Genomic DNA, 15,624 nt, shown 5'->3' on the forward strand with positions numbered 1-15,624 from the left:
AGTTACATCTTTCCAACTTGAAAAAGATCCATTAACCCCCAATTCTCTGTCTTCTGTGTTAACCAATCCTCAATCTATACTATTACATTACCCCCGATACCATGAGCCCTTGTCTTGTGCAATAACCTTTTATGCGGCACCTTATCGAGTGCCTTCTGGAAATCCAAATACACTATATCTACTGGTTCCCTTTTATCAACTCTGCTTGTTATATCATCAAAGAGCTCTAGCAAATTTGTCAAACATGATTTCCCTTTCACAAAACCATGTTGACTCCGTTTGATTGCGTTAAACTTTTCCAAATGTCCCGCCATTCCTTCCTTAATAATGGTCTCTAGGCCAGTCAGCCTAACATCTGTTGTTGGAAAAATGCTAGAGTCCAATAGTTTCCTGCTTTTTGTCTTCCTCCCTTCTTGAACAGGGGTGTCATATTAGTGGTTTTCCAATCCGCTGGGACCCTCCCGGAATCCAGTGAGTTCTGGAATATTTCGACCAATACCTCCACTATCTCTGCTGCCACTTCTCTTAAAACCCTTGGATGCAGGCCATCAGGTCCTGGCAACTTGTCTGCCTTTAGTTCCATTAGTTTCTCAAATACTTTGTCTGACTGTTACAAGATCTTTCGTCCCTTGCTTATCTGATATCTTTGGAATGTTTATGGTGTCCTCCACCGTGAAGACCAATGCAAAAAATTGGTTTAAATTATGTGCCATTTCCCTGTTCCCTGTTATCAATTCTCCAGTTGCATCCTCCAAGGGTTCCATGCTCACTTTAGCTACTCTCTTCCTTTTTATATACCCGTATAAGCTCTTGCTGTTTGTTTTTATATTTCTTTCCAATTTACTTTCATAATCAATTTTCTCCCTCTTTATTAGCTTTCTAGTCATCCGCTGCTGGTTCCTAAAAAATTCCCAATCCTCTGGCCTACCACTAGTTTTTGTCGCTTTGTATGCTTAGTTTTTGTTTGGATACTCTCCTTGACCACCTTTGTTAACCATGGGTGGTTCATCCTTCTCATCAAGTCCTTCTTTTTGACCAGGATAAATTTTGGCTGAGCGTTATGAAATATCTGCTTAAATGTCTGCCATTGCTCATCCACTGACCTTCCCCTTAGTCTATTTTCCCAGTCGGCTTTAGACAACTCTTTCTTCATACCTCTGTAATTGCCCTTATTTAAGTTGAGGCCACTGGTTTGAGATCCAAGTTGCTTGCCCTCAAACTTAATTTGAAATTCTACCATGTTGTGATCGCCATCCCCTAGAGTATCCTTAACTACAAGATCCCTTAATGCAATAAATGGTTCATGTTTAAACATAAATGTCTCAAGATTTCACAAATGAGACACCAAATGAACCCATAGCATAACAGCCTTCTTCAATGGGAGAAATCTCACAATTTCTACCTCAGCTTTATGTTTATGTGTGTTGTCTGATTCGGATGAATTGAATCTTGAACCAGTGTAAAGGATTGTGGGAAACACAAACATAAGTTATTTTGGGGTAACTCACGCTTATAATCCTCCGATCTTTTGCGCTGGTTCGCCCGATTGTGCCGGAATTATGGGCACAAAACCTAGGGTGAATAACACTTCTGTCAGCATAAAATTCAGCATTTGTCATGTTTGCTTTTACTTACAGCTTTTTGTTACAACTGACACAACTTTGTGAAGAATGCAAAAATGGGATGCCTTAACTGTAGAGAAAAACAATAAAAATCAGACTACACTTTAAATTCTCAAATGCCAACCATTAAACTGATGTTGGCCTTCTGGTGTTTGTCTATTATTCATGCAAAGTGGTGTTACTTAATAAAAAATGGCAAAATGTTGCATTACACACTTGGCATTTATAAATTGCTGGTACAAGTGCTTTTGTGTATTCATTCAGCCATTATCTATGTGAGTGGCTATTCAGATTGAAAAATAGTATTGGGAACAACCTGAAAAAGCTTCTGGATCTTGGATCACACTTAATCGTTGATTGGCTACACAAGCAAATGCAAGATTTATTAATCGAAGGACAGCAATTCATTTCATGTCATGCAAACTAGGAGTTTGGACAGCTGATTTGAGTAAAATGGTGGGTGTTACTTGTACCAAACTAATGCCTTGGGCAGAAATTTCCCTTTTAATCTTGAGAGATTTGACGATGCTGGTACCAATGTCTTACCTATTTCACTCAGGAGTGCAATCTTTTGCCTCCTTTATTCCACGCGGCAAAGAATCATTTCAGACTGTCAAATGTTAATAAGACAATCTAACTGCATTTTCTGGTAGATCTTTTTGTGTCAGCATACCAGAACTTTGTTGGAGAAAGAAATGACTTCAAATTCTGTATGATGCATTCACCAGCCATTTATTCCCGAGGAGGAGGGAGACACTTTAAAGGATGACAAGGTCCATTGAGGGCAGATGAAAGCCAAGTTTATTTTAATTTCACTGCTGAATTCAAATTTATTTGCTTATTAAAATTAAGTTCATTGCCAAACACCTCTCACAATATGGTTGTGTTCCTCCATAAAAATCAATTAACTCCCTGTGTCAGTACCATATTCACACAGCTGCACTCTTTTTAACAATATATGGTGAAAGGAATGCACTGTGGAAAATTAGAGGATGAAGAATAGGTTCCAGGATTGACCTTGAGGTAAAACATGTTTGCAATGCAAAATGTGGAACAAATGCATTTTTGCTGCAGCATATACTGAGTAAAATCTAGTCCAGTGTTTAGTGTGAATCCTAGGAACTGATGAAGTATAAATGTTGTGAAGTTATTTTCTTCAATGAGCTTTCAAAGTGAGAGATCTGAGGCTGCAAATCAGGAGATTGACTTCAAGCTGTTGTAAATGCCTGCTGTAGATCTCCTGCTGGTTTCAGCTAGAAATCAAATCTCGATGCATGCGTAGGGTTGGTGATTTAATATCTGCCTGACTGGCTTGAGGCTCAGCTGATATGAGTTAAGTTGGGACATCTTCTACTATAAACCTTCAGGCATTATACCTGATCAGAACTGAAGGCAGTCTTAGACAAACAAAAATATTTAGAGCAAGACTTGAATAGCCTTGTAGAGTTTTAAAAAACTCACCCCAGTGTTAAATTCTCAAGTTAGTGGAGCATTTGAATTCACACTAAACAAGCCTAACCACTTCCAAAAGTGATGGTGTCTTTTTAATACTTCCTAACCCAGCATTAGGAATGCCAATAAGCCAAGAGAATAGTTCGATGTTCAGGAATAACATCCCCGTGCTGGACTATCGATTGTCTATCTTTTTGCTTATAGTAAAGAATATAGACAACATAGGTGTCTGAAGTTTCCTCAGGGGCTCTTCCAATCTACCGCTGTAACTTCGGCCCAAGCCTTGTTTAAACTGCATAAATGGAGAATCCGCTGATCTTACACGGGAGCTACATGACTGATTGAGAGAAAATACTTGGTGACAGTTTCTAAATCTAAGTGTGTAAAGCAATCTAATTTAAATCATATTGTAAACAGTCCAAGTCGATTTGCCTGTCACTATCATCCCTGAGGAACAGAACTACAGTGTGTATATGGGTAGAGTGATGTGATACCTTCCCCAGAGCATGAACACTAAAGTAGAATGTAAGTGCTGAGCTACTGCAATAAATTCACAGCAACTTGATCTATGGAGGAAGTTATCTTCAAGTAAAACAAAGAATTAAAGCATACTGAAGAACTGTGTCTGAAAAAATTTACACGGACAATGTCTTTGAGAAAATTAGGCCGGATTAAATATTTCTTACATAGTTGAAAGCTGCCTTTCCCCATTACTGCTACAAATAAATGCATCCACTGCCAAAAGCAATGGTTGCAAAAACACAGCCTTACAAAAAGCTGAATACCAACTCAAGCAGAACACTTGGGTTGGGGTTTCTGCTTTGGGGCAATCGGAAAATTTGGTGCAGGTTGGATTTAAAATAGCATTGGTTAGGTTGCATGTCCAAGTTTACAGTAAAATTAATTTGCATAATCACAAATGTAAAATCTTCCATGAGCCTGTGCAATTGGACAGTGTAATAGTACGTAATTATTATTTTTTTCTTTGCATTAAAAAGAATCATTGGTGTATTTAAGAGTAGAAACCTGGTGCAGTTTTATTAATGTAGTGGAAAATGGGGTCCTGACAAAAAATAAACTCCACCCTTTCTTCAGTCGTATAAAACCCATCACCTTTCTGAGTCTCTTTAGTTCTGAACAAGTCATACAGACTCAAAATGTTAACTCTGTTTCTCTCTCCAAACCTCCTAATATTGACCAGATTTGATCACGATGCCTTGGAGCTAGAGTGCTGCCACCCACCTCGTTCAGCCAGTCATGGAGAGGCAGGGGTGCCAGACGAAGGTAAGAGTGCAGTGCACAGAGGTGAGCATTTTGGATGGTGCAAACATTCTTGTATAGCTTCTTAATTGATGGGAGCCTCAAAACTGGAATCTCCCTTGATCATTGAAAGACGATGGCACCATGATGCAGATCTCCATAGCCTCACCAGGTTGCCTGGCATGCACAGTTACGGTGTGATGACTTAAACTAATGACAGGTCATTGTTCTCCATTAGGTTCACCAACAGGCACTCATTCGCAGGACCCCGAAGATCTATCCCTGATGCCAGAAGACCACCGGGCTTCAGCTGCACCTGCATCACTCCCGCTCTCTGAACCAGGCACCAGCGCAGATATCAGCACCTCAGTGGGTGTTAGATCTTTGGCTAGAAGGTCAGTGCACAACGATGAGTGCATTTCACACTCGTTTGAGGTACAGGTGGAGGCAGAGAGTGTCCAAGGCGCCGGCAGCCAGAGGATTCTTGGAGACCAGGACGATGCTGGGTCAAAGGCAGATGATGAGCCTCTGGAGTCGTCCATTAGGTGGCAGATGCTGCATGACCAGGAGGATCTGGTGGAGATCCATGATGGTATGCACGCCATGGTCTCTGTTGTGGTGGAGTCCATGCGGAGCATAAGCACTGCATTGACCCTCGTGGCCAAGTGCACTGCCTCCTCCATTGAGAGAGTGTCGACTCTCATGGAGAGGCAGCTCCAGGGACAAAATCAGGGGTTCCTGGGGTTGCACTCGGACCTGCAAACCCTCACACAGGTACTGACCGCAGGTGGTCAGTGCTGGAGTGGGAGCTGGAAGAGGCGCCCAGTATCCCAGCTAGGTGCCCGTCCATCAATGGTGAGCAGGGAGGTCCAAGGCAACCCCACATTGGCGCCTGTTGTTTCTGCGGGCTCCTCTCAGGGTGCTCTGGATGATGACAGCAGCTCCTCCACCCGTCTGCCAGTGATCATGGCATCAGATGAAACTGCGATAACTGGGGAGATGCCAGGTCCACTGTGGCACTGGCCGCTCCCTTCCAAGTGGGGCCAACACAGGCTCCACTGGCCAGAGGACAACTGCCAAGGCCATCAAGGTCAACAAGATAGCAGTCAGCAGGCTGTCCCCGATGTCAGTGCTAGTGAGGGTGGGTACACCAAGAAGCAGCACTCGTAAACGTAAGTTTAAGGCACTATGAGCACAAGAGGGACTGATCACGGGTGATCTTTTGTTCTGTAATATTTTGTTTGTATGTTTACTGGTGTGGAAATGAACATCAGAGATGTCTATGTTAATTTGTTTTGATTGTGAAATTTACATAAATTTTGCTTTTGTCGTAATGGCCTGAGTATGCTTTACCTTTTTTTTGGTGCAAGTTACACCAGTATGTAATAATGGACATGAATGGCTCTAAGCTTTATTGCACAGGCACTGAGTGAACTTTGGGTTCAAACAAAAGGGTCATTTCAGACATTCAGGATGGAGGCGGCACCCCTGGCATGAGGTGGAAGCAGATCTTTGGCAGCCCAGCTGAAGGAGCGTTGGATCAAGGTGTCCCTGGTGTCCCTGCCTCCCTGAAGGATACAGAAGTCTGCCTCCACACCCTCAGCGTTCTCCTCACAATGGTCCTCTTCTGACTCACTACTGGATTCACCCTCTGTGGCCTGTGGAGCTGGGTCAAGATCCTCTTCCTCCAGGGGTCTTCCCTTGCCAGTGCCAGATTGTGGAGAGCACAGCATTCCACCACTATCAGTGACACCCGCCCAGGTGGCATTGTAGTGCTCCCCCTGTTCGGGCCCGGCATCGGAAGCACACCTTCAGGAGGCCTATGGTCCTTTCTATCACCGCCCTTGTGGAGGTATGACTCCTATTATAATGCTTCTCTGCCTCTGTTCTTGGGTGGCGGAGAGGCGTCATAAGCCACCTTTTCAGCGGATAACCCTTGTCACCCAGCAGCAACCCATCCAGTCAGGCTGGAGCACTGAATAGCCTTGGCACCTGGGAGTGCCTGAGGATATAAGCATCATTGGAGCTGCCAGGGTACCGTGCACAGACTTGCACAATCTACCTGGCCTCCTCTCCCCTCTGTTCCCCCAATACAGCTTCCAATGGAGGGACCTGTGGGAGGAGCTCGCAGGCACAAGGGATGCAGGGCCAGCAGGTAGTCTAAGGCAAAAGGGGCTGCAGAAGATGCCAGTATCCTGCTGCCAGGGTTTACAGGCAGCGATGCAGCTACCTCAATATGTTCGAGGTTCAATGTCGAAGGAGACTCCACCTCTCCAGGGAGATCATGACCTTCATTTGTCGGATGATTGAGCCTGAGATCAACTGTGTGGGTGGAAACCCAATGCCAGTGGCTCTGAAGGCCACAGTGGTCCTCAGCTTCTATACCTCTGGCTCTTCCCAGGGGTCAGTGGGGAATTTTCGTGGAGTGTTCCAATCAGCTGTCCACAATTGTGTCAAGCTGGTGACAGAAGCTCTGTTCAGGAATGTTATGACATTTATTCATTTCTGTATGGACAAGGCCAGCCAGGCTGAGCGAGCCAGAGGGTTTGCAATGATTGCTGGGTTCCCCTAAATCCAGGGTGTACATCAAGGCGCCAGCGGGTCAGCCATGTGCCTTCATCAACAGGAAGAGATTACATCTGATAAACTTACAGAATGTCCTCCTCTCCCTTCTGCCCCTCTCTTCCTCCTCAGAGGAGGTGCCTCCAGTGGAGACCACAATCCCCATTACCAGGGTTACAGAGGGCTGTCTGATACCTAGAAGGGTCCACACGGTCAAAGTCCTCCAGGGGCCCTGGAAACTCCAATGTGTCCTAAAATTAAGCCTGGCAATGCTAAGACTGAAGCTCAGAACTGAGGTGAAACTGTCAAGTTCCAATAAGCAACCAGCAGCAAATAAACTCCTCACTACTCACAATGGCAATGCTGCTGATCGTTTTTATCCTTCCCTTGGATGAGATTTTGCAAAAGGCGGGCTGCTGCCTGCCCATTTTGGCCGTGTGATGAACGCAAAATCACCCGGGCAATGTAAAATCAAGATCAATTGGATTTTTAATGGCCTTAAGTGGCTTTTTAATTGATGGCGGGCGCGGCTTCAACAATCACGCGCATGTGGGATGACATCGGGACACTCACCCGACGTCTTCTCGCGCGAATTTACACCCAATCTGGCTGGGCACAAGCCTGCCCATGGAGTGCAAAATTCTGCCCATTGTGTTTTGAGCAGGCAACTGTAAAACCATTAGCACAACATTGGAGATGAAGATTCACAAATATTTCTGCTTTTGTCCATAGCTGGCTGGGGCAGACGTCTCATCTACTAACCTTTGTGTTGGCTTGCCTGAAATGTTTATACAATGCAAGGGGCGTGAGGTGTTAGCCTTTGCCCATTTTTAAACTGTTCAGGAACTTCCAGAACTACCATCATGTGGTCAGCGGTGGCCACTTTAACAGTCCAGCCATTTGTCCATTTAAAAAAAACAGAATTTAAACAAGTGAATATGGAAGAGAAACAAATTTCTTTTTGATTTCTTTCTTGTTCATGTTGTCTTGGCGAGTCATCAATATCCTGATTGTTTCAATCTGCAGGCATGGCCAAGTGTTGTGGTCTGAGCCATCTTTGAGTGAAATTATTTTAACCCAGTGTTAATACTCATGGAAAGTTGATTTAGGCTTGGCATAGCTTGCACTTGAACTTCCACAATCTTTGCTTTGGTTCAATTAATTTCACCCAGATTGTGCTGATAAAACGAGCACAAACTAGTAGAAAATCTACCTCTTGTAACACCAGTGCACAGATAAGGTAGAGGACTTTCAGATTATATTAGAATAGGTAGCTTCATTTTTAAAATGAACAACCATCGGCAGAATATTACGCTCGACGTGCGGGCACGCGCCCGACACGCCTGAATGTAAAATGACGTGCGATGACATCAGGCGAGCATCCCAATGTCATCACGCAGTCTCGCTGACAATTAAAAGGCCTATTAAGGCCACTAAGAAGCTAATTAAATTCAAATTTACGCTGCCTGTCCAACTTAACGATTGACGGGCAGAAGAAAAGGCCAAGTGGCCTTTACATTTTTTAGGAAACCTCATCCACGAGCGGGATGAGGTTTCCTAAAGCAAATAAACATCAAATAAAATGTGACAGAGTCACATGAAGGGACATGTTTTATGACAATTTTATTTCTTTTATTTTTTTTTAAACAGCGCTTCCATCTCCCTGAGACAGCTCCGTGCCTCAGGGAGATTGAAGTGCTCTTTTGTGTGCATGCGCGGAGATCGAGCTAGGCCCACTTGCCCTCCTCCCCCTCACCTGCACAGATGGCGCTGAGCGCTGCCGCTCACATTCTATGCTTGGCCGGCCTTAATTGGCCCACCAGCGTGAAATCGTGGTGCGGAGCCGATCGCGGGCAGCGGTCAACTTCCTGACTGCCACCACCAAGGACCCCCGCCGAGCACCCCCACCAAGCACCCCCACCAAGCACCCCCACCAAGGGCAAATGTGTTCAGTTGGTTTATCTTTGTCGTGAAAGCATTTTTTCCAATAGAAATATTTGAAGGGATTTAATCATTTGCACAATATAAGTGATTTAATATGCTGGGGATTTGTGCCATTGAAAACATGATTTGTGCTCCAGATAGTACACAAGCAATAAATCAGCTAAACACTTCTGGCTATTAGTGGAGGAATTGGTTACTAATTATGTGATTTAGAATACAATTCTTTATTTATTTACAGGAAGACTTAATTTCAGCAGGAGATGGGTAGAAAGTGGTCTTAACTGTATAATCATCCATATATTAATATACAAAGATTTGAAGTTAACAAATACCAACATGAATAAGAAAAATAACATTTTTTTTTAGGCTTTCTTTCTCCTACTTCTCTACGTTCTTTTCTTGATTGTGCTGACTTCTGTTCCAGAAGAATTCAGCTAGCATCCCTCTAGAAGCTTAGCCCACTGGCTGTTCAGATTATGAATGTTGGCAGGCAATTTGAGCACAGGAGGGACATGCAAATCTTGGCCTTGCTCTCACTCAACTTTCACATACATTTGCATTGGGAATTTCCTCAGATAGAGTTGTAAATAAAGTTTCTACAAATCTTCTGCCAGAGTTACAATGGCTGATTCAGAAATTCTCAACCATAGTTTCCAGTAGGGATCAGGGTAGCAATTAGGCGTGGAATTCTGCTTCATTACTTTTTTCATTTCGTGGATGCCCCAGCTGCTCCAGACTGAGATGTGGATCTGATCTGAGCTTCCTGGTCTGTATGGCTTTGTATTACACAAGAAAGGTCTAAAATAAATATATAGTAGTCCACAAGTCGGTTTGCTTCTGTTGTGGTCTATTTTGCCCTGCAAGCAAAAATGGAACATTGAGATAGTGTAAGTTTGAAAACCACATGGATGAGTGACAGACAAGTGACTACATTGCTTCGTAGCTTGTGTATACAGGCAGTCTTTGGACTTATGACACAGTTGGTTCCTGAAAACTGCGTCTTAAATCGAAACATAATGGCTCAGATCCAATTTTCCCAAAAGAACAATGTTATAAATGGAGGATTGGTTCCTGAACCAAGGCCCAATACCCTATTTTCACCAAAATAACCGAGAAGTTTTTACTCAATCAATTATAGATAAGTAATATAGCCACATTAATGTATTTATGTTATAAATAGAAATCATATTGACATAAAAAGTCATATAAGCTAAAAACATGTATAGGCCAGAATTTTTAGCTCAGTGTGCAGGCATGTGCCCAACCTGAAAGATCGTAAAATGGCACGTGATGATGTCGGGCGTGCGTCCCGAAGTCATCGCGCACTCACGCGATATTTCAGTTGGTGGGCGCGTGCCAGAGTCGGCAGCGCGCCCGCCGACAATTAAGAGGCCTATTAAGGCTATTAAAGTCCCAACTGAATTAAATTTTTCACTGCCCGTCCAACTTCATGGTTGGGGGGAAGGGAAAAGGCCAAGTGGCCTTTGAATTTTTTAGGAAACCTCCTCCATGGGCGGGATAAGGTTTCCAAGAGCTATTAAAAATTAAATGAAAATTGAAACATGTCATTAATAACAGGCCCCTGCTCAGGTGACAAAGTCACATGAGGGGACATGTTTTTAACATTTTACAATTCTTTATTTTTAATTTTCAAAACTCTTCATCTCCCTGAGGCAGGCCTGTGCCTCAGGGAACTTTTCCTGTGCAGCCTGTGCATAAGCGCAAAGTTCCCCACTCGCCCTCCTCCCCGCCCACTTAGGCAGCACTGGGCGCTGCAGCATGCATTTCATGCCAGGCGGGCCTTAATTGGCCCGCCAGTGTGAAATCGCGGTTAGGCCCCGATTGCAGGCGGCGGTCAGCTCCCGGACTGCTCCTGCCCCCCGCCACTGCCGAGCCCGCCCGATGAGGGCAAAATCCTGGCCATAGAAATATATTACAGTACTGTACTGTACACTGTACATTACCCCTAACTACAAATGATCTAAAAAGCATAAACAAATTTTAAAGCCTTAATTTTTTTTTTTTACGTACCTTGTCTTCAGCATTCCTGGGCTCATGGTTGGGTCTCACTGGGTGAGGTTTTCAGGGGTTTTTGGGATGATTTGGAAGGACTTCTGAGGTGACTGCTGGAATTTTTGAAGGACTCTTGTTTGGACAGAAGGGCTCTTGGCTGTAGGTTTTTCTGGAGTCTTGTCTCCCCTTTCCTTGTAAGTTTCCCTGTAGCCACTGTGCGTGTGCCCCTATCCACTGATGCACTGCCTTCAATGTTGGGACCATGTTCCTCAAACAGGGACATGGCAGCCTCCAAATATTGAAATATCTCAGCCAACGCTCGTGTTATCAAGGCTTTACGAGGAGGTGTCTCTTCAACAGTGGGTGCATCTTCTTCTTCCTCTGTCATTTTTTGCTGTTCCAATTCAATGAGGTCCTCAATAGGTAATTCTTCAGAATGTGATGCCAGCAACTCATCAACATCCTCTGGTGCAATGTCTAAGTTGAGTTCTTTGCCCGATTCAACAACATTTTTGATCACCTCCAACAGCGCCTGGAAAGCTTTGGAAGTGAGATACACACTCAGGACACAATTTTCTCCAAACGCCATTCTGATTTGATTGTTTGATTGTATTCTATGCCTCACCAATGTTTTTAACTACATGATAAATGCTGAAGCCCTTCCTGAAACCCATCAGAGTTGGTCCACCTTTCTTCTCAGTTGCCCTGATTGCCTGCACAAATGTGTGCCCAAGATAGTAGGCCTTGAAGGATGCAATTAACCCCTGGTCCATGGGTTGGAAGAGTGAGGTAGTGTTTGGGGATAGAAACACCACCTTGATGTCAGGATGCATGTCATCAAGGATGGTTAGATGACCAGGGGCATTGTCAAGGGTTAATTGCAAGATTGTTTTTGCTACAATAATCCCCAACACTTGGCACAAAATGCTGATTAAACCAATCCTCAAAAATGTTCCCATTGAACCACGTCTTATGATTGGATTTCCACATCACTGGGAGAAATGCCTTGGAATATCCTTTGAAAGCCCTGGGTGTTTTCTGAATGGTACACAAGTAAAGCCTTAAGTTTAAAGTCACCTGCAGCATTGGCACCAAGCAAAAGAGTGAGCCTATCTTTAACAACTTTGTACCCTGGCATGGATTTCTCCTCTTTGGCAATGTAGGTTCTCAACAGCATTTGTTTTACAAAAGAGCCCAGCTCTGTCAACATTAAAAACTTGCCGAGTCATTCAGGGGATATCCAAAACTCTACTGATTTCAGTGTGCATCTCACCTTATTCAGACCTCTTAATTATTTCCATTTTTGTACTCATAGTAATTGTCCTACATTTCTTAGGAGAAGAAACATCACTTGCACCACTCTTTTGCCCTGATTATGGCAAAGAAACACTGAATTTTAAGAAAAAGTTTGGGAACACAAAGATTCACCAAGTACAAATGGCGTTGGAACAGCAACTGAGTATCCTGAGTCAGGGAGGTGGGCGGTGCAAAATGTCGATGCGCACGTATAAGTGTTTGAACTTGTTCACTGGCATGGCATCACCGAGTTGAAACCGACATGGGAAAGTCAAAACAGGGTGTCAATTTGTTTAATGTCAGAAGCGCCGTTCGTTCTAACTCAAAATCTTAAAGTCAAGGACTGTCTGTAAGTGAATAGCTTTCATGTAGATTAATTAAGCTTGATTTGTGGGTGTCAGCTTTCCAAATGGTAATATGACAATGGTCCCAGTTTGATTAGTGTGTCCCAGTGTGATACATAGATGTGTGTGAAAGGGCTTTTCTCTGATGGTGCAATATACAACCTCCATCAGGGCAAAAGGAAAACTTTTAACAGCTTACACAATTTCTCCATCTATTTGACATAGTTGTCTAAGCCTTACCTTGGCAGACTTCTTGAGGCTATTAAATCTTTTGCTTACCAGATGTTCTTTGGATGTTTGAGAATTAAGCGAAACTGGTAACCCTTTCTATGTCAAGCAGCCTATTTATCTCCTTTGTGAAGAGGCTGCACTGGAATTTCAGAGGCCAACAGTCTTTTGCAATATTTCTTGCAAAGGATCTCTAGCCATGCCTCAGAAAATGAAGTTACTTGGTACTTTTCCCCAAATAATTCTTCTTGTGTATCCTGGAAAAAGTGAAGCTGTGTGCTATTTTATGACCCTCACTTAAAGCAAGTTACCATATGGCAGACTTAGTTGGGGTCAGGAGTTCAATATTAATAGTTAACTAGACCAACTATATGAGTGGGTCATAGGGGGATTTTTAACTCCAATGTGTGAAGCTGGTAGAAAGCGTGGACCGATCACCTAGAAGTGAACTATGCCTAGCTTGATGATCTACAAGGTCAATATTATCTACATATAGATGTATTTCAGAGGAATATTTGTAAATGCATTAAAAATATTAAATTGCAATTGTGCTCTTGTCCAACTTGAATACTACATCAAATTTTTGTCATCAAGAAACAAGAGAGGTATTCAAATACTGGGGCCAGTGCAGAGAAAAGCCACAGTATCTGAAAGCTTAGGGCCAATCCTCAGAAATTGGGAGGAGTGAAGGGTGGATGTGGAAAGGGAAGGACATTGCTATGGAGATAGGGAAAGAAGATCAGCCATAAAAGCTAGAGAATGAGAGGTGTAATTGGCAGAGGCCAGGCCAAAGGTTTCCTTCAGGGACAAATGCAGCACTCCAGTTCCTCCTGGTCTGCAAGGAGTTCTGAGAAAGGTAAATACCTTTTGGAGCTAATAACTCCCACCTCCCTTTTACTGCGGGGTTTCCCAACCCCAGGGAAACTCGGGCAGCAATGGTGAACTTTAAATTGGGTTCCCAATAACACTCTGTGCGTGCTCAATTTAAATATGTTAATTAAGTGTCCCCTAGTGGGACATTCAACTGCCTCAAAACCCACTGCTGTAAAATTGGCGCTGGCCACGTGCGCATTGGGTTAGGTCACATTTTATGGTTTAACCCCATCCCTAACCCTGTCATGCCCATTGTGGGGTGCCTATTATCAAGATTATAGATGTAAACTGTACAAGGTAATTTTGGAACTGATCTCAGGAAATTGTTTTAAGACTCATCAATGTACGGAATAAACTTCCAAATACAGTAGTGGCAGCAAAAGCCCAAGAAATATTTAAGAAACAATTGGACATTACAATAGGGGAACATTAGGATATGGCTGGATGGATGAATTGATACGGACCAAATATCCTTCCTTATCTGTAATTATTTTGTGATCTTACAAAGAATCCATGGGATGAAAAATTTGTTAAGGCATATTTTTGGATACAGGATCCTGATGCATGATCACATCATGCTCAGTCCCAGTGAGGTAGGCAACACGCACATGGGGCAGAACTTTCCCGTTGGTGTGCAGGGGCGGGACCCACACGCCGACATGTAAAATGATGTGCGGTGACGTCGGGTGAGTGTCCCGATGTCACCGCGTGCCATCGCGATATTTCGTTGGGCGGGCGTGCAATGATATCCGATGCGCGCCCACCACTAATTAACGGGCCACTTAATGCCCGTGAGGCACCAATCGACAGCGACTTTTCGGCGCCTGTGTGATCTTCGGGTCGGCACACAGGCACAACGGGTAGGCAGGTAGGACACATTTGTAAAAACCTCATTCACAGGTGGGATAAGAGGGCTCAGTGGGGTTGCGCGTGTGCTCTGTCAAATATTGATTTTTCAAAGTTATTGACACTTGCCTGTGTGATCTGCAATACTTCAAAACGCATAACAGCTGCTTGGACTGGACTCACAACCTTCAGGTCAGCACTTGACAGTGCAGAATCGTTTTGGGGCCTGCAGGTTTCAGAAAGCCTTCCCTTAGCCTGGGAATGGGAGTTGAACTCTCCACTGGGGGCACCTCCTCTGAGGAGGAAGGGAGGAGGCCAGGAGTACACATTCAGCCTCCAGGGGAGCCACCTTTGGGAGGACAGGCACAGGCACAAGGGGCGCAGGGCCAAGAGGTAGTCCAAGGTGGAAGGGGCCGCAGAATACACCATTATCCTGCTGACAGGATTTACAGGCAGCAAAGCAGCTACCTCAATATGTCTGAGGTGCAGTGCCAAAGCAGGCTTCATCTCTCATGGGGGACAGTCAACTATATCTGTCAGATGATTGGGCCTGAGATCTCCACTAACCGTGTGGGTGGACACCCCATGCCAGTGGCTCTAGAGGTCACAGCTGCCCTCAACTTCTATGCCTCTGGCTCCTTCCAAGGCTCGGTGGGTGATCATTGTGGTGTCTCCCAATCAGCTGTCTACACTTGTGTCAAGCAGGTTACAGACGCTCTGTTCAGGTGTGCACTCACCTTCATCCACTTCCACTGGGATCAGGCAAGTCAGACACAGTGAGCTAGAGGCTTCGCGGCCATTGCTGGCTTCCCCCGCGTCCAGGGTGCTATAGACTGTACAGATGTGGCCATTAAGTCACCAGCAGGTGAGCCCGGTGCCTTCGTTAACAGGAAAGGCTTCCACTCCATGAATGTGCAGATACGGTGTGATCACAGGATGCTAATTCTACAAGTCTGTGCAAGGTACCCAGGCAGCTCCCTCGACACCTACATCCTCAGACACTCCCTGGTGCTGGGGCTCTTCAGTGCTCCATCCCGGCTGGATGGATGACTGCTGGGTGACAAGGGCTATCCCCTCAGAAGGTGGCTCATGACGCCTCTCCGCCATCCAAGAACAGAAGCTGAGCAGCGCTACAATAGGAGCCACACCTCCACAAGGGCTGTGGTGGAGAGAGCCCTCGGTCT

Source organism: Cetorhinus maximus, chromosome 2 (assembly GCF_964194155.1).
Source record: "Cetorhinus maximus chromosome 2, sCetMax3.hap1.1, whole genome shotgun sequence".
Lineage (NCBI taxonomy): Eukaryota > Metazoa > Chordata > Chondrichthyes > Lamniformes > Cetorhinidae > Cetorhinus > Cetorhinus maximus.